Source organism: Hyaena hyaena, unplaced genomic scaffold (assembly GCF_003009895.1).
Source record: "Hyaena hyaena isolate Hyena2069 unplaced genomic scaffold, ASM300989v1 scaffold_386, whole genome shotgun sequence".
Taxonomy (NCBI): Eukaryota; Metazoa; Chordata; class Mammalia; order Carnivora; family Hyaenidae; genus Hyaena; species Hyaena hyaena.
The window spans coordinates 1406618-1430927 of NW_024081020.1; the positions used below are offsets into that span (position 1 = coordinate 1406618).

The window sequence follows — 24310 nt, forward strand, 5'->3', positions numbered from 1 at the left end:
TTGAGTAGCGTTACCTTACCGCCTCTTAATTTACATTCACAGCATTCAACAGAGGAGGAGCCATAATTTTTTTCCCTCCTGGCATTTGTCGTGAATACACACTGGTGAAGCCTTTGGAAACGTTTTCTGTAATCTTCTATTATGTGTCTAAAACCCTTATTGAAAGAAATGGCCAGGCGGACTATCGGTTGGTGCTAAAATCTGTGCGTGTCTTCCACATCTTTGAAAATGGCCTGTTAAAAAGACTGCATCATGTGTAGGATGTCTGGCAAAATAGTGCATAGCCATTCGTTTTTCAAGTGCAAGGGCATATTTGCTTTTTTTTTTTTTCACCTTGTTGTGTCTATAAAGATATATATTTAGAATTAGTCTATAGATGAAGGATTCTTTGGCCAAGCAAAATAAGCCTTATTAGTACGCAAACCAGAAAATATCAGGAAGGATTGGAAATCCTCGTGAGTGGGGGCTCGTGACAAACCCCGGCAGACCTGGGACTCTAGCATCACTGGTTGAAATCGGCCCTCATCACGCATGAGGTTTAAGGTGTTAAGGTGGCTCCCCCAGCCGCCATCTGTTCCAGCTGTCACAATGCAGAAGCCAGGAGAGCAGAGAGAACTGGCAGGGAGAATTCCAGCTTTTTTTTTTTTTTTAAGACATTCATGTGAATTTTTCTGCGAGGGGAAAGGAGATCAGTTATTTTGCTTGGATTCTATCCATGCATTTTGGATTTAATAAGATGGCCTCACTCAGTGCAAAGGGTGTACAGACATTCCTCTGCAAACAGTGGTCAGTTGCTTCTGTTGATACCGTCAGAATATGCTTACTCGTGTTCATACCTTGAAGAAAGTCCTTCATTTAACTGAAACATCTGGGCTGCTGCTTGTCACTTTCCCCTGTGTTTGGGATTTTGATTCTGTAAACATCCCGGCTAAAATCCCTTTATTTTTTCACCGTGCAGACCTGAGAGAGGCCTTTCTGGGGTACTGTCAGGATAGCTATGCTAATGCATGGAGGAGAATGATTTATTGCTCCCTTAAAGTCCTCTGTGATGTTAAAACTGCACTTGGAGAAAGATAAAATTGTCATGCTGGTGTTGCAAGTCTACACTGGCTCAGGCAAACAAAGGAAATTGCGTTAAATGTGCCCATCTCTATTTTCTCATCTCCGTATAGCAGGACTCTGAACAGCAAGTGATCTTGACTATCAAGTATTATGCAACAGCTGAGTTTCTTTGCAGTGGTCCGTTTAAGAACTGTTAACTTGGTAGAGGAGACATCTTATGACCAAGGGCACCTGCGTTGATCCGTAGACGCAGGACCCCTCGTGTGCTTCTTTACGAGTGTGAGTGTTCATAGAGGAAGAAGCATCATTTGGGGGGAATGGGGGGAGAGTCATAATGTTGACTTCATCCACAGAGACAGACGGGGAGGAGAGCTACAGGGCGGGAAAGAAGGAAGTGAAGGGAGGCCAGTGGACCTGGGAGGTGACCAGAGAGGGGCAGTTGAGGCCTAACCGTGGAGGCGATGCTTCGGCTCATTCTGAGTGGGAGGAGGGCAACCACAGGGAGAGGCCAGATGCCAGTGGGCAGGAGGGCAGTAGAGAGAGGTGAATGGGGGTGGGTGCCGCTTACATCACAGCAGGAGGCTTTGGGTCCAAAGTTGCTGATAGAAATAGAAGAGAATGTAATTTTAAACAGAAAGGAAAAATGTCAGGGGCGCCTGGGTGGCTCAGTCGATTAAGACTTCAGTTTAGGTCATGATCTCGAGGTTCATGAGTTTAAGCCCCGCGTTGGGCTCTGTGCTGACAGCTCAGAGCCTGGAGCCTGCTTCAAATTCTGTGTCTCCCTCTCTCTCGGCCCCTCCCATGATTACACTCTGTCTCTTTCTTTCTTTCTAAAATAAGCATTAAAAAAAGAGAATGGAAAAATGTCAGAAAACTATGTGTGCTTCTGTAATACCCATCATTCATTATTAACTAAAAAATACAAAACGGCTTTCTCATTTTAAAGAGGCTTTACTGATTGTTTTCTGCATAACACTGTTCTAGATGATTGGGGGGTGGGGAACTAACCAACCTAGGAAGGAGGAGATGAGGTTTTGTTTTTGTTTTTGTTTTTTAATCATTAGGCAGTAAAAATGTTTTTGAATGGGATACTTTTTTTCTCCCAGTGCAGACACCTTGGGCTGAGGCTGGTGGGTAGTGAGATCTTGTAAATATAGGTGACTGTTGGTTTCTCACAACTCTCCAAATCAGATGGGAATCTCTTGCTGAATTCTGTATTCCTCGAGATAAGTGGATCATTAACTGGGAGTTGGGAATCTTTTCCTCATTTAACCTAATGTTCAGTTAATGTGCCTTGAGCTCCCGTAATGTTCTTGTTACAGAGCTGGGATGAGAGATCTAGCACCCGCCTTTAAGAGCATGGGCTGCAGAAGTCTGCCCCTGTGCACGGGAAGGGAGATGCCAGAGCCCGTGGGTAGGGGACAGGTAGGGGACGGCACAGGACCAGGACTGAATGTGGCAGGAAGGGTGAGCCAAGGTGGAATTTAACACCCCGCCCTCAGGGAGCTGGTGCTCAGCTGGAGAGCGAGACCCACCTATGTAGTCATAAAACCAAGTGGTCATAAAATGTAGGCTAAAGTGAAGTAGTGGATTGTGGTGGAAGACTGGAAGTATGGTGGAAATTCAGGAAAGGGGAAGCTCTTAGCCTGCGGGGGGTGGGGGGGGTGGGCTGGGGGAAGTCTGGGAAGGCTTCTGGGAGGTGGGTGTTGAGTCCCAACATGAGCGATGCCCCTGGGCCTCTTGCAGGGCCCCGAGAATGGCCGGAAGGAGATTTCTCCATTCCCCACCCCTGTGTTTTGGTAGGAGGACAGTTGTCTGTCCTGTGACTTCTTGCCGGTAGACCTCATGCTGGCGAGGCCGCTAGTGTGTGGATTTCAGTTGCTGTGTTTCCTGTGTTGTCCCCCAGCTCATACCAGGAGCCCCCGGGGGTCCACTGGCTGCCACTGCCAAGGGCCTGGTCTGCGCTGGGGAGCGGAGCAGTGAGCGGCAGCCTTTGCTGTCTCCGCTGTTTCTCACTGTAGGTAGAAAGTCTCAAAAAGTGGTGCTGAGGGGAGGGTGGAAATGTTAAAAAGCACCTTCCTCAGGAACCACTCCCACCCCATCCACTGCTCTGTCAGATCGGCTGAAATGCCCTAAATCTCTTTAATCCTTAAGAAATAAAAATTTTGGTCCTATAATTTCATTTCATGATTTATATTTTTCTAGGGCTTTCTCCATGCTGATTTTAACTATCTGTGTATATATGTATATGTATTTTTAATTTTTTTTTTTTTACAAATAGTTTATTGTCAAATTAGTTTCCACATAACACTCAGTGCTCATCCCCACGAGTGTCCTAAAAATATGGAATGCTTCACGAATTTGCGTGTCATCCTTGCGCAGGAGCCATGCTAATCTTCTCTGTATCTTTCCAATTTTAGTATATGTGCTGCCGAAACAAGCACTGTATTTTTAATTTTTAATTTGTTTTGGAGAGATTGCAGGCAGGTAAGTGGCAGAGAGAGGACAGAGGATCTGAAGTGGGCTCTGCATGGACAGCAGCGAGCCCCATGTGGGGCTTGAACTCACGAACCATGAGATCATGACCTGAGCCAAAGTCAGACAGACACTCAACTCAGTGAGCCACACCCAGGTGCCCTTTGTGTATATATATACTTTAAAGTTTTTTTTTTTTAGTGTTTATTTGTTTATTTTGAGGGAGAGAAAGAGAGCGAGTAGGAAAGGGGCAGAGAGGGAGAGGGAGAGGGAGAGGGAGAGGGAGAGGGAGAGGGAGAGGGAGAGAGAGAGGGGGAGAGAGAGAGAGAGAGGGAGAGAGAGAAACCCAAGCAGGCTCCAGGCTCCATGCTGTCAGTGCAGAGCCCAGTGCAGGGCTTGATCTCCTGTACCATGAGATCATGACCTGAGCCGAAATCGAGAGTCAGATGCTCAACTGATTGAGCCACCCAGGTGCCCTTGTATCTACTTTTTAAATGCAGGTTTTAGGGTAACATTTTATGAGGCCATTCTACCAAGAAAGATATCAGGCCTGCTGTTCTGATACTCTGATTTCCTTTCTAATTTAAACTCTGATTCTATGGCAAAACCCAAAAGTATATTTATTAGAAGCTTGGTTTCTTTAGGTGGAGAGAAAAGCTAAGTCAGTTAACAAAGTGGGATGATAAAGCATTCAGGACAGTAGTAGCACCAGTGTGGTAAATGTGAGTCTCCAGGAGTCATGGCAATTGCAGAGAAGGTTTTCAGAGACCAGCTTTGTACTCAGGAGGGTTAATGCCCGGTAGGAGGCCTGCACACGTGTAGGTAATGAGGTTCCCGTTGGCCCTCTCCTGTCAGCGTTTGTGTCCAGAGCTGAGGTTTGGGAGAGAAGAGAGCTGCGCCAGATGCCCACACGGTAATTACACGTGGTCTGGCTGATACTGTCTGTGGCAGGGGGTGCCTTGTAGCTGCCTCCCGGGCCTGTGCCCTGCTGCGCACCGTCTTCTGTTATGCTTGCTCCCCGCTTTCCTGCATTAAGAGGCTTGTATGATGAGACTTCATTAGACATAGTAACTTTCTTGGGTGCCTTTAATGACTTAGGAAGAACAGGCAACTAGTTCTTGTCCTTCCCTGCCCAGTAATGCCCTGAAGTTACAATTTTATTCTAGAAATTAAATCCTGTCCTTTTTGGATTAATATAGCCTGATGTTTGGGACGTTATTGCAGGGTAAATTAAGTGTTCTGCTCTCAGATGGCTTTTCTGTGTGAGAAAGGGCATGGCATGGCTTTAGTGCAGTATGTCTCAAGCTCCTAAGGCCCATTAAGTTTTATTTTAAATTTTTAAAAAAGATTTATTTATTTTTAAAGTTTATTTATTTTGAGTGAGAGAGAGAAAGAGAGAGAGAGAGGAGAGATGCCACATGAACAGGACAGGGGAGGAGCAGAGAGAGGGAGAGAGAATCTCAAGCAGGCTCCACGCCCAGCACAGAGCCTGATGAGGGGCTCGAACCCACCATCCTGAGCCAAAATCAAGAATCTGATGCTTAACTGACTGAGCCATTCAGGCGCCCTTATTTTTTATTTTTTAAGTAATTTCTGCACCTAACGTGGGGCTTGAACTCATGATCCTGAGATCTAGAGTGGCATTTAAGTTTTAATGCACATTTTAGAGCACATGCAATAATATGTCTGATTGTTTTGAAATATAAACATGCTTTGTCTCCCAAAGTTTTGAGTACAGTGAATTCTCCAAAAGATGCATTGTGTTTGTCCTTGGCTTCCCTAGGGTCCCTGAAGGCTCCCTTCACATCTACCACGTGTCCCTGGAGCTGTTCATTCGCTAGCTTGAGAAGGGTGCAGGGAGGAAGGCACCAGCTGTAAAGACCTGAATGTCAGCCCTGCCGTCTGTACTCGGTCAGGCTGTCGGTTCTCTCTGAATTGCTTTTCCATCTGCAAAGTCAAGCAGAAAGCGCCACGCACACCACATGCTTGTTAGCAGTGAAATGGATGCTAAAGCATTCTGATGTTAACATAGAGAATCAAGATGTGGCAGAGTAAGAACGTTAAAATCTTAGAACGTAAACATAATACGTCCTTGCTGATGGTAGGGACCATGGAGACTTTCTAGTTGAGTTCCTTCTTTTTTTACATGGGAGGCTCCGGGTGTTTGGGTGAGTAACTGTCCCAAGTCAGATAATGGCAAAGCATGGACTCTTCACCCAGAGTACAGTTGTTTCCTTATGTTTTGTACTTTTTAAGATTTGCCCCAGGGAAGCTGCTTGGCCTCTATTCTGACTTGGGATAATTGAGAATCCTTTGATCAGCACACGTGTTTTGAGAGCCTTCTCAGGAGCTGTGCGAGCTCTCAAAGCTGAGCAACAGTCAGGTAAGCCACCGTGTGGCCGCCGTCCCCGAGGAGCCCCGGCAGACGGTGAGCCAGGGCCCCTGGGCTGTGGCACTCTGGCAGGGAGGCACTGTGAAGGCAGAACAGAGGCGCTGAGGGGAGTGTGGGGGGCTGTGTAATTTGGACTGGGGGGTCAGGAGGTGTTTTCCAGGGAGGATGCGGGTGAGCAAGCTCACAGAAGAGGAAGGAGGCACTGGCTGGCGGATTGCAAGTCAGAGTCTGAAGGCGTTCCCTGCGGCTGTGTCAGGGAGAGGGCTCAGGATCAGGGAGTCGGCTGCCTTGGGTGCCACCTGTGTGCCAGCCTAACTGTTGAAGCAAGAGTTACTTCCATTTCACAGATGAGAAAAATGAAGAGGAGTAGGCCCGTTGGACTCGAGTTCGTGTTTTCACTGTTTTGTGCCATGTGGTCAGTTTACGCTGGATTACAGTCCACGTTTGGATTTTGTTCACATTCTAGACTTTTTAGTTTTGCTTTCAGATTCTGGTGTTTTAGTTTTGCTGGTAAATAGTGCTTTTTAAAGAAATTACGTATGTTTCCAGTATATGTTTTTCATGTAGCCTTTCCTTCCTTCTAACATCTGTTTTGCCTATATTGACTCATTTTTCTAGCTGGTGTTCCCTCCATTTCTTCTCTCTGTTTTGAGTTCTTTTCTTATAGCAGCAACATTGCATTCAATATCCTTTAACAAATTCAGTTAAGACGTTCTTTACCCCTGTGGTTCAGATGTTGCTTACACCTTGCTGAGTAGCAGTCCCAAACCTGATTTACTAATGGGTTTTCTTTCCCCTTTCCTCTCTTAATTTACATTTAAACGGGTAGTCTAGTAATAATGATACTGTTTAGTCATTATGTTTTTATCAGGTTTTACAGACAGTAGCTTGTTAGTGGTGAACAAGTCCCCGAGGCCTGGTCACTCTGCAGAGAGCATCAGGCTTGCAGTCCACCACAGTCCCGTTTCTCCCTGTTCATCTGGGATTTAATTATGACTACAACTTACTTACGGGAATATCAGTTAAAGGCAAGGAAGCCTTCTCCACAGTTAGCAAGGAAACCCTTTTGGAGGAGATTTCAGTGGCTCTTCTGCTAGACCCACCGTTAAGTGTCACGTGCAGAGCCAGGAAGGGGCTGCGATGGCTGGACTGAGGGAGGAGGCTTGTTTCATGGACGCCTGCATCTGCCCCAGGAAGCTTTGTGACTCCTGGCACACAGCTGGGCCCCTCGTTCACAGGGCCAGGTTCTTGGAGCGATAAAGGGTAGATTCCTTAGTTCTTTTTTTTTTTTTTAATGTTTTATTTATTTCTAGGAGAGAGAGAGAGACAGCGTGAGCAGGGGAGGGTCAGAGAGAGAGGGAGTCACAGACTGAAACAGGCTCCAGGCTCTGAGCTGGCAGTCAGCCCAGAGCCCGATGCGGGGCTTGAACCCACGAACCGCGAGATCATGACCTAAGCGAAAGTTGGACGCTTAACCGACTAAGCCACCCAGGCGCCCCTAGATTCCTTAGTTCTTAACGTGAGTTAGGCTTTCTGGGTACATGGCATGGTATTGGAGAGCAGGGGCCTCGTGTTCCTGGAGCCTGCTCTGCCTTCTTCAGGTTGAGGAATGTTCTGGTGCATCTTGGATGGGTCTCTAGTGTTGAGATGACAAGCTTCTCAAGGACAGGGTCACTTCGTCCTATTTTTGGTGTGGCCTAAGATGTGCTCAGTAAAAACGAGACATTTATGGATGGAAAGGGCATGGGTTTGAAGTCAGACCCGGTTTGAATTCTGGTCCTTCATTTAGCTAACCATGGTGGTAAGTTACTTATCCTTTGTGAACCTTAATTCCTCAGCCCTGGAAAGGTAATTGTGAGGAAGAGAAGCGAGAATCTAAGTGAATGTGAGAATCCAGCATATCATAAGTGCTAATTCCTTTTCATCTTTCCCTTCCTGAGTGATTTCCTAAAGGGGAAACATGCCTTGTTAGCAAGGGGAATGACAGGCTCTCTTGGGAGTGTGGCCTGGCCCTGGGGGCCGTCCTGCAGGGAAGTAGAGAAGCCACGTATTATTGGCCCCTAAAGAAATTACTTACAAGGAAGAGTAAAATGATTTTTAGAAAAGGAAGTTTTGCCTGTGATGATTTTTGATAAATTAAAATTTAGATTTTAATTTTAGTACAGTATTTTTTTCTATTATTTAGCAGAATAATGTTCTACAGTTCATTCTGATCTCTGTTCAAATGTCACTTCTTCCAGGAGGTCTTCCCTGAACACCCTAATTAAAACAGCCCACACTCTCACTCTAGTCTCTTACCTTGCTTTTTAAATTTGTAACAGAAAACCTCTGTTCATCATCTTAATCCATGTACTGGGAGAGTGCCTGGAGTGTGGTAGGTATTCAAGTATTTGTATGGGTGAGTCTAACCACATTTTCTTTTATTAAGCCAAAATTCACATTAACATACAATTAACCATTTTAGAGTGTACATTTCAGTGGTATTTAGCATATTCACAATGTCGTACAACCACCAGCTCTCTCTAATTTCAAAACTTATTCATCACCCCATAAAAAACCCTGTACCCATTAAGTAATCATTCCTCATTCTCTCTTCCTTCCAACCCTGGTAACCTCTAATCTGCTTCCTGTCTCCCTGGACTTGCCTGTTCTGGACATTTCCTATAATAGGAATCATAATACAATAGGTGACCTTTAAAATGTCTAGCTTCTTTCACTTGGTTTTTGAGATATATCTAAATATAGCATGTTTAAACATTTTGTTCCTTTTTATGGCTGAGTAATATTCCATTATGTGTATATATCACAATTTATTTATCCGTTCATCCACCGGGGGACATTTGGATTGTCTTCCCCTTTTGGCTATTACAAATCATGTGTACAGGTTTCTGTGTAGACATGGGTTTTCGTTTCTCTTGGGTGAAATATCTAGGAATGGAATTGCTAGGTCATATGGTAATAATTCTGTGTTTAACTTATTTGCACCATAGGCGTCATAGGGTTCCAATCTCTGTACATCGTTGCCAACATTTATCTCTCCATCTATCTAAGCTATTCTAGTGGATATGAACTGATATCTTCATTGTAGTTTTGTATTTCCTTACCTTAATGGCCATTGATATTGAACATCTTTTAATTGTATATCTTCTTTTAGAATGTTGTCCATTTAAGCCCTTTGCCCAATTTTTAATTGGGTTGTTTATCTTTTTGTTGTTGAGTTGTAAGAGTTCTTTATACACACATACACACACACACACACGTATTTATATATTATATATTTTTAACTCATTCATTTTTGAGAGAGCTAGAGAGAGGGAGTGTGAGTGGGGGAGGGGTGGGATGGGAGAGAATCCCAAGCAGGCTCTGCATTGCCAGCACAGAGCTGGACATGGCGCTTGATCTCACGAATCACGAGATTATGATGTCAGCTGATATCAAGAGCTGGATTCTCAACCAACTGAGCCACCCAGGTGCCCCAAAGTTCTTTATATATTTTGAATATTAAACCTTTATTAAATACATGGTTGACCAATATTTTCTTCCATTCTGTAGGTCTTTTTTCAGATTCTTAATAATCTCCTTTGGTGCACAGATTTCTTAATTTTTGTTAAGTCCAGCTTATCCATTTTCTTTCTGTTGCTTGTGCTTGTGGTATCAAATGTGAGAATCCATTGACAAATCTGAGGTAATGAGGATTTACCCCTATGTTTTATAGTTTTGGCTCTTACACTTAGGTCTTTAATCCATTCATTTCGAGTTAATTTTGTGTATGGAGTGAGGTGGGAGTCCCACGTCATTCTTTTGTATGTGGTTATCCACTTGTCCCAGCACCATTTGTTGAAGAGATTGTTCTTTCCCCATTGGATGGTCTTGGTACCCTTGTTAAAAATCATTTGGCCGTAGGTGTTTGAATCTATTTTTCAACTCTTAGTTCTGTTTCATTGGTCTGTATGTCCTGTTGCCAGTGGAACACTGTTCTGATTACTGTAGCTTTGTAGAAAGTTTTGAAGTAGTAAGAGAAGTGTGCGTCTTTAAATTTAATTTTTCTTTTTCATTATTGCTTTAGTTACTTAAGACCCCTTGAAGCTTCATATTAATTTGAGAATCAGTTTTTCTCTTCTTGCAAAAAGAGATCATTGGAATTTTGATAGGGATTGCATTGAATCTGTTTTGGGGAGTTGCTGTTTTAACACTACTCAGTCTTTGAATCGATGACTGTGGGGTATCTTTCTCCTTAATTACATCCTTAATTTCTTGTAGCAAGATTTTGTAGTGTCAGTGTACAAATCTACCTCCTTGGTTAAATTTATTCTTAGATATTTTATTCTTTTGGATGTTACTGTATACAGAATTGTTTCCTTAATTTTCTTTCAGATTTTTCATTGCTAGTGTTTAAAAACACAACTGATTTTTGTGTGGTGACCATATATACCCAGACTTTGCTGAATTTGGTTTTTATTTTTCTGGTAGTTTTTGGGATTTTTCTTTTTCTTTTTCTTTCTTCCTTTTTTTTTTTTTTAGTGTTTTTAATGTTTATTTTGAGAGAGAGAGCAAGCAGGGGAGGACAGAGAGAGAGAGAGAGAGAGAGAGAGAATCCCAAGCACGCTCTGCGCTGTTAGCGCAGAGTCTGACATGGGGCTGGAACCTGCGAACTGTGAGATCACGACCTGAACCAAAACCAAGAATCAGACACTTAACCAACTGAGCCACCCAGGTGCCCCAGGGGTTTTTTCTATGTATATAGATTTTCTATATATAGAATCGTATCATATGCAAATAAAGATAGTTTATCTTTTTCTTTCCAGTTTGAATGCCTTTATTTCCTTTTTCTTGCCTAAATGCTCTGGCTAGCACTTTTTCTAGAGTGTTGAAAACCAGTAGGGAAAGCAGACATCCTTGTCTTATTCCTGGTATTAGGGGAAGTTTACTGTCTTTCACCCTTGATTATGAGGTTAGGTGTGAGTTTTGTTTTGTTTTTTTGTTTGTTTTAAATAAATGCCCTTAATCATGTAAAGGAGGTTCTCTTCAATTCTTAGTTGGCCGAGTGTTTTCTCATGAAAGGATGCTGAATTTTGTCAGATACTCTCTATGTTTCTATTGATAGGATCATATGGAGTTTTTTCCCCTCTTTTTTCTAGGAGTGTGGTGTTTTACATTAATAGATTGCTGTATGTTGAACTACCTTTGCTTTTCTGGGATAAATCTCACTTTGTCGTGGTGTATAATCATCTCAGTGCCTTGTTGGATGTGATTTGCTACTATTTTGTTGAGGTTTTTACATCTATACTCATAAGGGATATGGGTTTTTAGTTCTTTGTGGTATCTTTATCTGGCTTTTGTATCAGGTTATCAAACTGCATTTTGACTGGACATCATGTTTCTTCGAATTTTGAATCCTGTCTTCTCCTCCATGTGTAGAAAATTTCAGACGGGTTTTGAAGCAGACAGGATGATGCTGGTCGTGCCACATACCTCCCTGCTTCCTAGCACAAGGCTACCCGTCATGCCTTCTCACTGAAAATCCTGGCTTTACTACCACCATAATTCTGTGTCTGCCGGTGGAAAATGGAGGAGGGGATACAATTCCTGATGCCAGGACAGGAGAGAAATGTGCCTGTCACTTTGTGACAAAGCCGCGGAGTGTTCCAGATAATAATAGTTGAGTACAAACTGCCCTGAGCATCAGTGACCTAAACCAGCACTTGTTTAGATCTGTTATTGATCTTACGATTCTGTGGGTTGATCATGCGGGGTTCAGCTGGGTGACTCTCCTGCTCTGTGTGGCATTAGCCAAGGTCACTCACTGGTGTTTTATCTGGCGTCGGGTGTGGAGGTCCAGCGTGGCTATACTGGATGGTTGGAAGGCCTGACTGTTAGTGGTTCTTCCTTTCCATGTACTGTCGGGGCCTCTGCAGATGGCCTGTCTGCCAGGGGGGTCGGATTTCTTACATGGCAGCCTGGGGCTCCTACAGTGAGTGTTTTAGGAGAAGCAGCGAGGCTGGCAGATTAGTGTAGCATTATTCCTGCTATATTCTGTTGGCCAAAGAACCTGCGAAGCACTCCCAGGTTTAGGGAAAGGAGACACGTTGCTGATCTCTTGTTCAAAAGAGTGTCCATTTGCGGCCATCTTTACCCGCTGCACGTGTGGTGGCTCGGTTCCAGTGCTCTGCGCAGCGTATGCTGTCTCCGCTTCAGAAGACAGGCTACTGTGGGCTCAGACGGAAACCCCAGCTGCTGTGTGTTACCTGTTTTCTGTGAGGAAATATATTCTGTCTTGTGAACCAAGAGTTCATGAATAAAATTTTGGAATACACCCATTCATGCAATGGTAATTCATAAAAAGGTAGCAAAGTGTGTGTTTGGAGCACCTGGCTGGCTCAGTTGGTTAAGCGTCCAACTCTGGACTTTGGCTCAGGTCATGATCTCTTGGTTCATGGATTTGAGCCCTAGGTTGGGCTCTAAGCTGACAGCGTGGAGCCTGCTTGGAATTCTCTCCCCCTCTCTTTCTGTCTCTCCCCCACTCACACTCGCCCTCTCTCAAAATAAATAAATTTAAAAAGCCCACAAACATTTAAAAAATGTATGTTTATTAATCAGCAGGCATCTTTGATCATCTGTTTGTCAGTGTTTCAAGTACAACTTTGGTCTGTATATTTTCCCTTCCTATTCATTTTAAAAATTATTTGAAAATTTACTTTTCATTTTGAAGAGTATTGGGGAGTTTAAACTTATATTTTTCTCTGTTCTTAAAAAAGGCTTCACTGAGAAAATATTAGTAAGCCTACATATCCTAAATTTCCTGTTGTTCACCCTAGATCATTCTAGTAAAACCCCTAGAGACTTATTCGAATTAAGTTATGGCTGTTTATGTAGAAAAGTGTGGGATAATTTGACAGCATGTGCAAGGTGTTTATGCGTTAGTAGTTGTGACATGGAAATCTCATTTTCTGTAAACCCTGCTTTCTCAGCCTTTCTCAGCTGATTGTTGCAACACTATTTGAGCAAGCAGATATGATGAGGTCATACAAGAGTGAGAGTGGATTTAAATAACGAAACGAGAACTCTGCCTCTGTATGGGGGGTGGAGAGGGAGGCGCTGTGTGTGTCGTGCTGCCCCATGGGCTCCCTGCCTGCGCCCGCACCCGGAGCCGCCCGAGCCCCGCCAGCCCCACCTGCTGCAGGGCTGCGATCCCAGCACCCCTGGCCAGGAGGCTGGCCTCCAGGTGAGCTTCCCAGGCTTACTGCCCCTTTGTTCCCAAACACCCATCACTGCTGGGCATCGGCCCTCCTGTCCAAAGTAGGCATGAATGAAGAGAGTCAACCTCCTCCGTGGGTGATTCACAGGAGTGACGGGTGCATGAAATTTCAGGGAGTCCTGGGAGTCCCTGAAGCCCCTTCTGTCGTGCCTGAGGCCAAGAGCCTGTGGTCTAGGTGGTCTGAGGACTTTTTCACCAGTCAAGTTTTACACACACACACACACACACACACACGCACGCACCTGTGTGCATGCCCAGTCCTGATTATGAATTCCATAAGTGTGCTGACCTTTGGCATATCATCAAGGAGAGAATAATTACTCTCTGCAAATCTTTGGGGATGCTGCTTTACCTTTTTCAATCACCATTACCTTCAAGGTTCTCTACACCATAATGTGGTGACTGTGGCCTGGGGGTGACCAACGTAGGGACTGAAGGAGGGACTGGGGAGGCTGGAAACCAAGACAGGGTGGATGGGGACAGGGCAGTGTCACTTCACACAGTTGCTAACTCTTGTCTGGCTCCTCTCTGTCCTGGTTCATGGAAATGAGGCATTTCTCTGTGTTAAGGTGAATTAAGGTAGTTAATCTCACATTTTGTCTTAGGGTTCTTGGGAACCGCATCAGATTTTAGTCACTTCTATTTCGCCTGAAGCGGTTGTCTGTGAGGCATCTTTATAGAAGTCCTAATTCTGCATATAATAAAAGTCTCTTAAAGCTTTGACATTCTGTTCTTCTGAGTGTAACACTACAAATGTGAAAGTTTCTAAATTACATAGAATAGGAGAAAACACAGAAGTATTCGTTGGCAGCCAGGGCCTGGAAAGTTCGGGTAGAGCTGGTGGCCTCCCTGTGGTAGAGGGACAGGATTTATGTAGGAGTCAGGGGCCCGCAGGCTAGACCCCACCAGCAGTTAAGACCCTGAGCAAGTTGTTCAGCCTTCGAAACCCCTGTCCGCTTTCATGGTAGATGGGGATAGTGGTGTTATGGTTGTTGTGGAGATAAAATAATAAGCTTTAAAAAATTTACCAGAAAAATGAAAAATGGTGTTTAAGGTTAAAGGAACTTGCAGTTTTCAACCTGGAAAAGAGAAGATAGAGGAAATGTCCATCAGGCATTGACCATTTCAGTGTGTGTTTAGGTTGTCAGTATTTTTCTGCATGTTTTTTTTAAGTGTATGTATAAGGAAAAGCAGCATTTAAATGAACACCGACCGAAGTCATTTTAGTACCTCAAACTTTTATAGAGACTAAAATCATGGATGCCAGTCAGGCTAGGTGGGTATGTGTGCATGATACTAAGTGAGAATTCCCTGTGTTCTCAAGAAATTCAGACTGCGCGTTTCAATCTAGAACATTATGCTTTATGAAAGAGGCATATATTAACCAGCTCAGGCTGTCATAACAAAGTACCACAGGCTGGGGGCTTAAACAAAGGAATTTATCTCTCACCGTTCTGGAGGCTCAAAGTCCAAGATTAAGGTGCAGTTTCTGGTGAGGGCTCTCCTCCTGGCTTGCAGATGGGTGTCATTTGACTGTGCCCTCACATGGTGAAGAGAGAGAGAGAGACAGGAAGCAAGCTCCCTTCTGTCTTTGCTAGTGTTTATTTATTTACTTTTGAGAGAGAGAGAGAGCAGGGGAGGAGCAGAGAGAGAGAAGGAGACACAGAACTGGAAGCAGGCTGCAGGCTCTGAGGTGTCAGCACAGAGCCTGTTGAGGGCTGGATGCTTAACCTACTGAGCCACTCAGATGCCCCTCTTCTGTCTTTTCTCATTAGGACCCTTAATTACCTCCCAAAGGACCATCTCCAGATACTACCATAGTAGGAATTAGAGTTCTGCCATATGAATTTTGAGAGGGCATAATTCAGACCATACATAGTATTCTGCCCTCCACCCCCCAAATTCATGTCCTTCTAATATGCAGAATACATGCATTCCATCTCAATAGCCCAAAAGTCTGTTAATCCCAATTATAACCTCAAAAGTCCAAAGTTTCACCTAAATGTCATCTAAATCAGATATGGGTGAGACTCGAGGTATGATTCGTTTTGAGACAGAATTCCTGTTCAGCTGTGGGAACCTGTGAAACCAGGTAAGTGAGGAGCTTCCAGAATATAATGGGGGTGGGGGGGCGGGCAGGCACAGGATGGCTGTTCCCATTCCGAAAGGGAGAAACAGGAAAGAAGGACAGGGTGGCAGGTCCCAGGCACTTCCATAACTTAGCAAGGCAAAGCCCACTAGATCTTAAGGCTTGAGAATAATCCTCTTTGGTTTGATTCCCTGCTTTGCGGATCCTTGGCGGTGGAGGTCTGCCCCTTCTCAGTCTGGGGCTGTGGCCCTGAGGCTCTAGGCAGCTCCCTGGTCTCTTGAAATCTAGGTGGTGGCAGCCCCGAGGGTCTCTGTTCCGCCTAAAAATCGATAGAACACAAAGTGGTGGGGGGGGGGCGGTGCAGGTTACAGGCTGAGTGAGTGTGTGGGCCAGCTGACACCCTGGTCGGAATAGCATCTTGTTCTATCTCCCTGAGGGCTTTTACCCAAGGAGCCTCCACAGAACTGTCGGGGTGTTGCTGGCTGGAACAATGACCCTGTGCTGGCTGTGGAAGACAGTGGCTGCTGACTTAGAATTTTGGAAGCCGAGTTGGAGTTTGGGTGGCATTAGGGGGCAGATGTGCGCAGTGGAAGGCCTGCTCCTGGCCCTTCTCGGTGGGGGTGGAAGGTGGAGGCCGGCGAAGTCCGTGGGAGGAGCCCACTGCGTGACCGCTAATGTCCCTTTCAGTCTGAGGGTTCAGGGAGCATAACTACAGCCTGATGGGTGCGTGCAGACCCCACCCAGTTCATCGGTGTGTACCGTCGTGCAGCGAGAGGGTAAGAGTTAGCGCTTCTGTCCCGCATAGAGGCAGCCGGCGGCACCTCCCGGTTTCGCCGGCTGTGTGGCCGTCCGGGGGACTTTGCCTTTGGTGCGCTGTGGCTGGGATGTCAGCGGTTTCAGGATGCCCAGAGCTGGAGGTGGCTGGGGTACTCCATCCCTAAGGGGTATAGTCACAGTGCCTGGTCACTGTTGGAAGCCCCCAGAGTCGCCAGCGGGGCATGGGGACTCTGGGGCAGTTCCTGACGGGCTCACAGGCTGTCTTATCACGAGTGTTACTGTAGCATTGATTTCTTGTCTCTGAGTGCTTTCACGTCAGGGGTTCCGAATCTTGGTTGCACATTGGAATTACTAGAAAGAAGCAAGCAAGCTGGGGACCCAATTTAAGATGATTTCAGCCAGTTAAGACCCCAGAAATCAGATTTAATGGGTGTCTTTGAAGAGCCCCGAGGGCATGCTGACGCCCAGGGTCAGCCAGGGCCCAGGGCCTGAGCTGCAGTGGCAGGAGCGCCCTTCCTCCTCCCGCAGAGGAGAGCCCAGCAGCACCCGTGCGGTGCCTCGGGCCCCACCTCAGGCCTGCTGCTTCCCAGTCTGCACCCTGGCAGACTTTTCTGGGTTTCGGGATGGGCTTGCTCACGGGTGTGAAGCCCCGTTCGGGTTTTGGGCCAGGGAAGCAAGGTTCCAAAGCCTGCCTCTCCTCGGCTTGCGTGAACTTGAGCAGGTTTCTTGACCTTCCTGAGCCTCAAGTCCCTGCACGTGAAATGAGGACAGTAATGCAGGCACCCAGCTCCCAGCCACAACCGCGAAGCCCCATGGGCGCTTCTGAAGTGGAATCGGATCGTCATACGTTTGCTGCCAAAACCTGAGCGGCCCTGACGTGATGCTTGCATAGTCTGTGTTGCACTTAGTGTGGGTATTCCTGCATTTCACTGCAGACTCTTGACGGGTGTGTTTTCTTATGGGTGCTGTCCCGGACTGCACCGGGAGCGCTAGGAGTCTGTAATGTACATGCACACTATCTCCTTCCTACTTATTTTTGAGAGAGTGATAGAGAACGTGAGCAGGGGAGGGTCAGAGAGAGAGGGAGTCACAGAATCTGAAGACAGGCTCCAGGCTCTGAGCCGTCAGCACTGAGCCCGATGCGGGGCTTGAACCCACGAACCGTGAGATCATGACCTGAGCTGAAGTCAGACGCTTAACCGACTGAGCCACCCAGGCGCCCCGTTATCTCCTTTCTAAAACCCCAAAAATTCTAAATTCTGAAACACATCTGGCTTTGGTTTTGACTTAAGAGATTATGGAGCTGAAGAGATTCAGCTGATAGGTGGTTAGAGGGAGTCAGCATGTACCATATTCACATGTCAGGGTGTATGTAAAACTCCAGGCAGCTAGTGGACATCCAGCAAATGCAGCTATTAACTCTCAAAACTCCTCCATTTGTGTGTTTATACTCCCCATCTGGTTGCTGTGTTTTCCTAGCACCTTTACATTGGCATACCAGACTTTATCCTTCAAATAATCCAGTGTTTCCCATAAATCATAAGTAAACTGAATCTGCAAGTAAGTATCAGTCATCCACTCTGTGGGTGTATCTGGGCTGGACATCATGACAGTGTGCAGAGGGCATGGTCCCTGCTGACAGCTTAGAAGTTAGTTCCAGAAAGAGAAAATGGGGAAGGTTTTTTAAAAGAACCTATTTAATAATATTTCAAGCAAGAGGCCTGGCCTGGCCCAGCCCCCAGCAACTTTTACAGAGGAGAAGGGATTCTTTTTTTTTTTTTTTTTTTTTTAGTTTGTTTATTTATTTTGAGAGGCTGGGGGAGAGGGGGAAGGAGGGAGAGAGAATCCCAAGCAGCCTCTGTGCTGACAGTACAATGTGGGGCTCGAACCTGCAAACTGAGATCATGACCTGAGCCAAGATCAAGAATAGGATGCCCAACCCCCTGAGCCAGCCCGGTGCCCGGAGGACGTGGAATTCTTGTGCGCATGAAAGACCTTTTTGCTTTAGATTGATAGGCTCCCGCAGGGCACTTGAGTGGCTCAGTCGGTTGAGTGTTGGACTCTTGATTTCCACTCAGGTCCCACATTGGGCTCCGTGCTGAGCGTGGAGTCTGCTTGACATTCTCTCTCTCTCCCTCTGCCCCTCTCCCCTGCTTGATCTCTCTAAAATAAAGAAAAAAAATTCAGAATGATAGGCTCTTGGGATGTTAGTGCTCGACTTTTCACCCTACAGTGCAGCCTTGTGCAGGGGGAGGCGGTCCTGGGGGCAGTGCGGTGTGGTGGCTAAGGGTATGGGCCGGTAGCGCCGGCCCTCTCAGCATGTGGTTCTGGGCAGTCTCTGGTCTCTCTCAGCCTCTCTTGCAACGTTTCCCAGTGTCTGATGACCACTGAGTGTGCCACAGAAACACGCACAGATACAGTTCTTGATTTGGAGTAGGCGACTCTATAAAGTTGTCCTTAAAAAGTTGGCTAAAACTTTAGAGACATTTTTACTTGTGTACCTTTACAAACAGCTCCCCCTCCTCCTTTACTTATTTCTCACTGTGAAGACTTAGAATCTTGGTTTCTCTGTTAGTCTTCAGAATTCCTTTGATCCATGACTGGGTTAGGGAAATACTTGGGCTGTTTTTGGTGCTCAGTTGCGGATGACCATCATCAGTGGCCCCAAACCTCCCATTGTAAGGCCTCCTAGCCACAGGAGGGTGGACATGTGACTCACAAGTGCAGCATTCTGAAGCAGCATGGTCTTTTTTTTTTTCTTAAGTTTATTTATTTTGAGAGACAGCATGAGTGCGTAGGGGCAGAGAGAGAGAGGGAGAGAGAAACCCAAGAAGGCTCTGCACTGTCGGAGCCCGATGCGGGCTCCATCCCGCAAACCATGACTTGACCTGAGGTGAAACCAAGAGTTGGACGCTTAACCTAGTGAGCCACCCAGGTGCCCCCGAAGCAGCCTGTTCTCAACAGGGTGCTTATGATCTGTTTTTATCTGAAATTAGCATGAATTTTACATTTTGTTATATAATATGTTCTAATGTTACAATTTCTAAAAATCTGTTTATCAAAATTCACCCTCCAGGACCAGGAAATGTGCCACTTATTCTCGTGGTTCCTTGCATTGCCACTGCACTCTGAGAAGCACAAGAAGAGATTTCGACCTTCCGTGGGCAGAGCAGAATCTGTTGTTGAGATTGACACACCTTTAATCCCTTAATTACTTGTCCTCAGGTTTTTTTGTTTTTTGCATTTGGCCCTTAAGGGTGTATTTGCTCCACATGTATATTCGGTGCCTTTTGGTTTAGTTGATTTAGGTAATTGGCAACTAGTTTTGATCTTATTGTCAAAAATTCTGATCTGGATCCCATCATTACCAGTCCTATCCAGGGGCATTTGGAAGGCTGAGAGACTCGCTGGATGTGCGCCCTGTGTGTGAATGTTCTGAGATGGGTAGGAAAAAGTTACAACCTCAAAAACTCTGTGGTAAACTGATGTGGAAATCTGATACTGCAAGTGTCTCCAGTGATTGCAAGGGTGTAAGACTTACTAAGTTTTTGTGAGAGCAGTGTGCTTAAAAACAGCAGTAGGTAGAGGAGAATGCCTAAATAAGACTGCAGCTCCTAGTCCATGAATTCTGTGCTGCTAGAGCCCCTTCGAGGAGGGTTTCACCCCTGCACAGCACAGACGCCCTCCTCAGGGGTGTTTTGGGGCCTGAAGCCATAATTGCCGAAGGTTTCCGTTGGCCTCTCCCCCTGCCGATAGGCAGGGAGGCCTGAGGAGGTACCAGGGAGCTGCGTGTGTGTGGCCACCTCCAGGATTCCACCCCGTCTTACACACATAAGAACACCCCTACAAGGCCGTGTTTTCAGGTGTGTCCTGATGGGCTTTGGTCAGTACAAGCATTTTACCTGGAGGATCTTCATCCTGTAGAAATGGGGAGGCTTGGTAATAAGTTCCCTCACCTGGAGTGTGAGGCCGTCCTTCAAAGATTCTCACGGTTAGACTTAGACTCCCTCCAAAGGAAATGTTAGTGTTTCTTGATGTCATGGTTCAGAACCCTACCAGGGTGGTTTATGTGCCTGTGTAAGTACCTGTTTTGCTTTCGGTTTCACTATAGGATGTAATTTGGGCCAGTTATTTTTAAGTGAGCATTTTTAGAATTGAATCCCTGTTTCCTTGGTTGTATTAATAATAAGAAAGACCACGTGGTGTCTACCATAATGGTTCTCAATGGCGAGGGGGCAATTTTGTCCCCCAGGGGACATTTGGCAGTGCCTAGAAACTTGCTTGTGGGGGGGTAGATAGGTGGGTGGGGAATGCTGCTGATACCTAGTGAGTGCAGGCCAGGGATGCTGTAAACATCCTACAAGGCCCAGGACATCTCCCATGAGAGAAGATTATCTGGCCCCAAACGTCAGAGGTGCTGAGGTTGAGAGGCCTGGTGTAGAGAGATGTTCGGAGATGTTCTTTCCTTGATTTCCAGGAGGTATATGACTCTTCAGATTTAACATTTTTGCAAGGTGAGGTGCTTTCTATAAAAATTCAATCTTTAGTCATTAAATGAGATCTTAAACAGTAAAAAAATCTTTTTTAACACAGTGAGGTTCTACTGGAAGTATGTATTAAAGTCAGCAGAGGGAACTGGGAGGCCAGAGTGCCTTGGACAGAAGCCTAGATGTCTATCAGTGCGTTTCGATAAACCCTTCCTGAGATACCAGAATTTACATTGAAACTGGCTGGCAGGATGGGAATTTTTGAGAAGGTACCATTTGAAAAATAAAAGAATTTTCCAGCTGTGGTTCCCAAGTTCCCCAGACTTGTCTTTAACTCCTAACCCTCTTTGAGCTTTCGCCCCATGTGTTTACTTAAAACTATTGGCTGAGTTCTCATTGTGTGCCAGGCACCGTCCTGAGTGCCAGGGAGCCAGCGAGAAACCACACAGGCAGCTTGCGGTGTCCTGAAGCCTGGGTTGTAAGGCAGGGGTTCAGTATAGGTGGGGAAGTCCCTGTGCCGGTTCCAGAACGGAGCAGGGCTGGTAGGAAAGGGGAGAGTGGAGCGCTTGACATAGGCGGCCTTGGAGGAGCTCACGGCTGCCCGGGAGTCCCCAGCAGCAGTGATCAGACACAGCTGAAGCTGCTTGTTTTCACGTGGATGTCACCTAGCCTGTCTGGAGCCAAGAACTCTTGACCCTTTCTACCCATGTCCAGTTGCTTAAGCCAGACCACTGTGGAGCGTTTCTCGAGCCCTCTCCGTCCTGCCTCCGGTTGGCAGCACTCAGTCCCGCACCCTGTTTTCCCCACCTCCCTGGGCCCCAGCCTGCGCTGGGGACCCTGACTGGTGTCTCTGCCTGCCCCAGGTCACTCCAGGCCCCGCCCGTGTAGCTGTCACCGAGGTCTTTTAGGAATGTAGGCTGCCTCCCTCCCTCCACTGAGAACCCTTCAGTGGCTTCCCACTGCACCCGGAAAACATAGGGACCCCTCAGCAGGCTCTGCGCGGCCCTTCCCGCCTGAGCGCCAGAGGCTGTAGCCTCCCCGAGGGCCTCTTCCCGCGAGAAGCTGCCTGCCCGCAGGCCGTGTCATTCTCCCCTGGACCGGGGCCCGCCCCGGCTGGGTGCTGCCCTCTCCCTCCTGCCCCTCCACGCTCCTTCCCTGGCGCCCTGTTCCCGCGGGTGCCCTCAGGTGTCCGTGTAGCGCCCCGTCCCTTTACGTTGGCCCTGTCGGCCGGCGCGGGTTGAGAAATCACTCACCTGGCGGCGGTTCAAGTGCAGGAGGAGTGAGTGATTCACAGGGACCCACCCTCCTTCCCGCAGAGTTGGGGTTTTTGCATAGGGGATTTTTCTGTCAGTTATTTTTTCCTCACCTTTTGGAGTATTAAAAGAGCGGAGGCAGTAGGGTGTGTGTGTGGCGGTGTGTGTGTATGTGTGTGTGTGTGTGTGTCCCCACCTGGGAGTTCTGTGATTCCTAGGGCTCCTAGTCCACCCCGCTTTCACAGAGCACAGACCCAGGCCTGTGCACTGGTTTCGTAAGTTAGCTTTTAAAGCAAAGCAAGGTGACTTAGTAGGTCTTTCGTATTACAAAAAAGGAAATGGAAAACTAGTGCCACAGTCTGGCATAATTATTCCAGCATGCAAATTGCTGTGGAAGGAAGTCAAGGTAGTGTACCTCTATGCTCTGCTGGTCCTTGAGTCAGCTCTCAGATGAAGTTTGTTAGATACGGAAGAAGGCATACTCCAGGTATATATAAGTGAATAGTAGTGTATTTATTTGGCTCGGTTGTTTGGATGAGCAGGATCTAGGAAGTGGGCACAAAGAGTCCGTTTGTTCTTGTCCCTTATTTGCCACAGGCTGATGCTGGAGAATTCTTAAGTTTCCAAGCAGAGAATGAATATGAAAGAAGGCTCACACTAGTCAGGAGTTGAGGGATTCCCAGATGGCCTCTAAGGGAAGGAAATGTCTTAGAAGTTATTTGAAATGATTTTGTTGGTGACAGAGAAGCTTCTGAATTTGTCTGGCAGGTGGACCCCAGACATAGAGCCATTTTACAGGAAGTAATAAACTGGGGGGGAAAAAAAAGTAGGAAGCTGGAAATACTGAACATACATTATCCTAAAGAGGGAAAAATACATCTTCTTAACAGCTGACTGTTGTTTCTAGAAAAATTGGAGTCCTAGTCTCAATTTTGATTGTTTTGAGCTTGCTGATAAGAGTGGGTTTTTTTTAAAGCTTACCTATCTCCTGGAAACTGAATTTATAGTCATGTGAGAATTATTTTTATGTTCTATAATAGAATCTTTTACAGCATAGAATTTTAAAGACCCGTGTGGATGGCAACAGGTCTTTTGAAGGGAAACCTTGGTTTGGCTTAGAAAAGTTCATCTGGGGCGCCTGGGGGGCTCAGTCAGTTAAGCATCTGACTCTTGATTTCGACTCAGGTCATGATCTCAACGGTTGATGAATTCAAGCCCCTCATTGGGCTCTGTCTGCTTCTCTCCTGCTGGCGCGTTCTCTCTTTCTCTCTCTCTCTCTCAAAATAAACATAAAAAAATTTTTTTTAAAAAGGAAATTTCATCTATTTGAACATAAACCAAGGAGGTTCACCCATCTAACTCCAGACAGTTGTCATGTGTTCAGGAAGCCCATCAGAAATCTGTTTTCCCAAAAACAAGTTGTTTGGCTACGTGTGATGGAAAAATGTTTAAATAAGTAATTTAAAATATAACACACTATGCTTAAAAGCAATCAGTTTAAAAGTTTCATTGACAAAGTACTTTACATGCATTTGTATTATATAGTAGGTGATACAGGGATAGAATAGAATTTTTTTTTTTTGCCTTCAGAGAACGTGCCGTCTGAGGAGGGGCAGACATGCAGACACTACGTATGAGCTTAGATAAGGCCGAATAGTGTGGAAAGTATAAAAGAGTAATAGTATTAGTAATCATGGTAGAAAATGGAGGCAGAAGCCTCATAGAATGGGACATCAGATCACAACGTGGGAGTAATGGTTTTTAAAGTAGAGATTGGCAAACTACTGGTCTGAGGATGTTTTTATGTTTTTAGAGGGTTGTAAAAATAAGCAAAGAAGAAACTTATGTAACAGAGACCATCAGTGGTTCATGAAGCCTGAAATGTTTATTATCTGGCCCTTTACTGAAGAAGGTTGGCTGACTCTTGGCTTAAGGGGTCAGGAAATGCTTTACAAAAACTAAAATTTGAGAGGTGCCTGGGTGGCTCAGGTCATGATCCCAGGTTCGTGTGGTTGAGCCCCATATCAGGCTCTGCACTGAGCACTGAGCCTGCTTGGGATTCCCCGCCACCCCCACCCCCACCCCGCCAGCTTGTGCACGTGTTCTCTCTCAAACAAAAACAAAAACCCACTAAAATTTGAGCTGGTATTTTATAGGATAAAAATAATAATTTGATTTTCAAGGCAGCAAGGTTGAGGGTAGGGGTGTTACTGTGGGAGAGCCAAAGGTGAAGAAAAGATAGGGGAGGGGAGAGGGGAGGGGGTGCAAAAGTACTGTTAGGGGTTGGGGAGGGCTTAGGGTGGGCTGAGTACGTGGGGACCGGGGGATGGGGAGGAAACAGTTGCAGGTCATGAACCATTGAAAACTTGTGAGTAGGAGACCGTCAGTGTCATAAGTAGAGTTAGTTGTGAAAAACTGAGGTAAAAATCCCAGTTTTTCTGAGAGATTCTCTCTTGAACTGTGAACTAGTTCTTTAGAAGTGTTTGTATCGCTTAACAGGCCATTGGCTCATGGTGCTTA

The 24310-nt window shown here is 46.0% G+C and overlaps 1 protein-coding gene and 1 non-coding gene across 7 annotated transcripts in view; one reads left to right on the forward strand and one right to left on the reverse strand.

Annotated features, from left to right (window-relative positions):
- TRAF3 (TNF receptor associated factor 3) overlaps positions 1–24310 on the forward strand; it is a 110531-nt gene that overhangs the window by 1875 nt on the left and 84346 nt on the right. The window contains exon 2 of one of the 6 annotated variants that reach the window (XM_039251174.1): positions 5794–5920. The exons of the other annotated variants lie outside the window; for them this stretch is intronic. The gene's annotated coding sequence lies outside the window, so the exon portion shown is untranslated. The remainder of the gene's footprint in view (positions 1–5793; positions 5921–24310) is intronic. 6 annotated transcript variants of the gene reach the window in all.
- Positions 3400–3506, reverse strand: LOC120244609. The gene has a single exon (XR_005531586.1). It is a non-coding gene; the product is annotated as a U6 spliceosomal RNA (small nuclear RNA).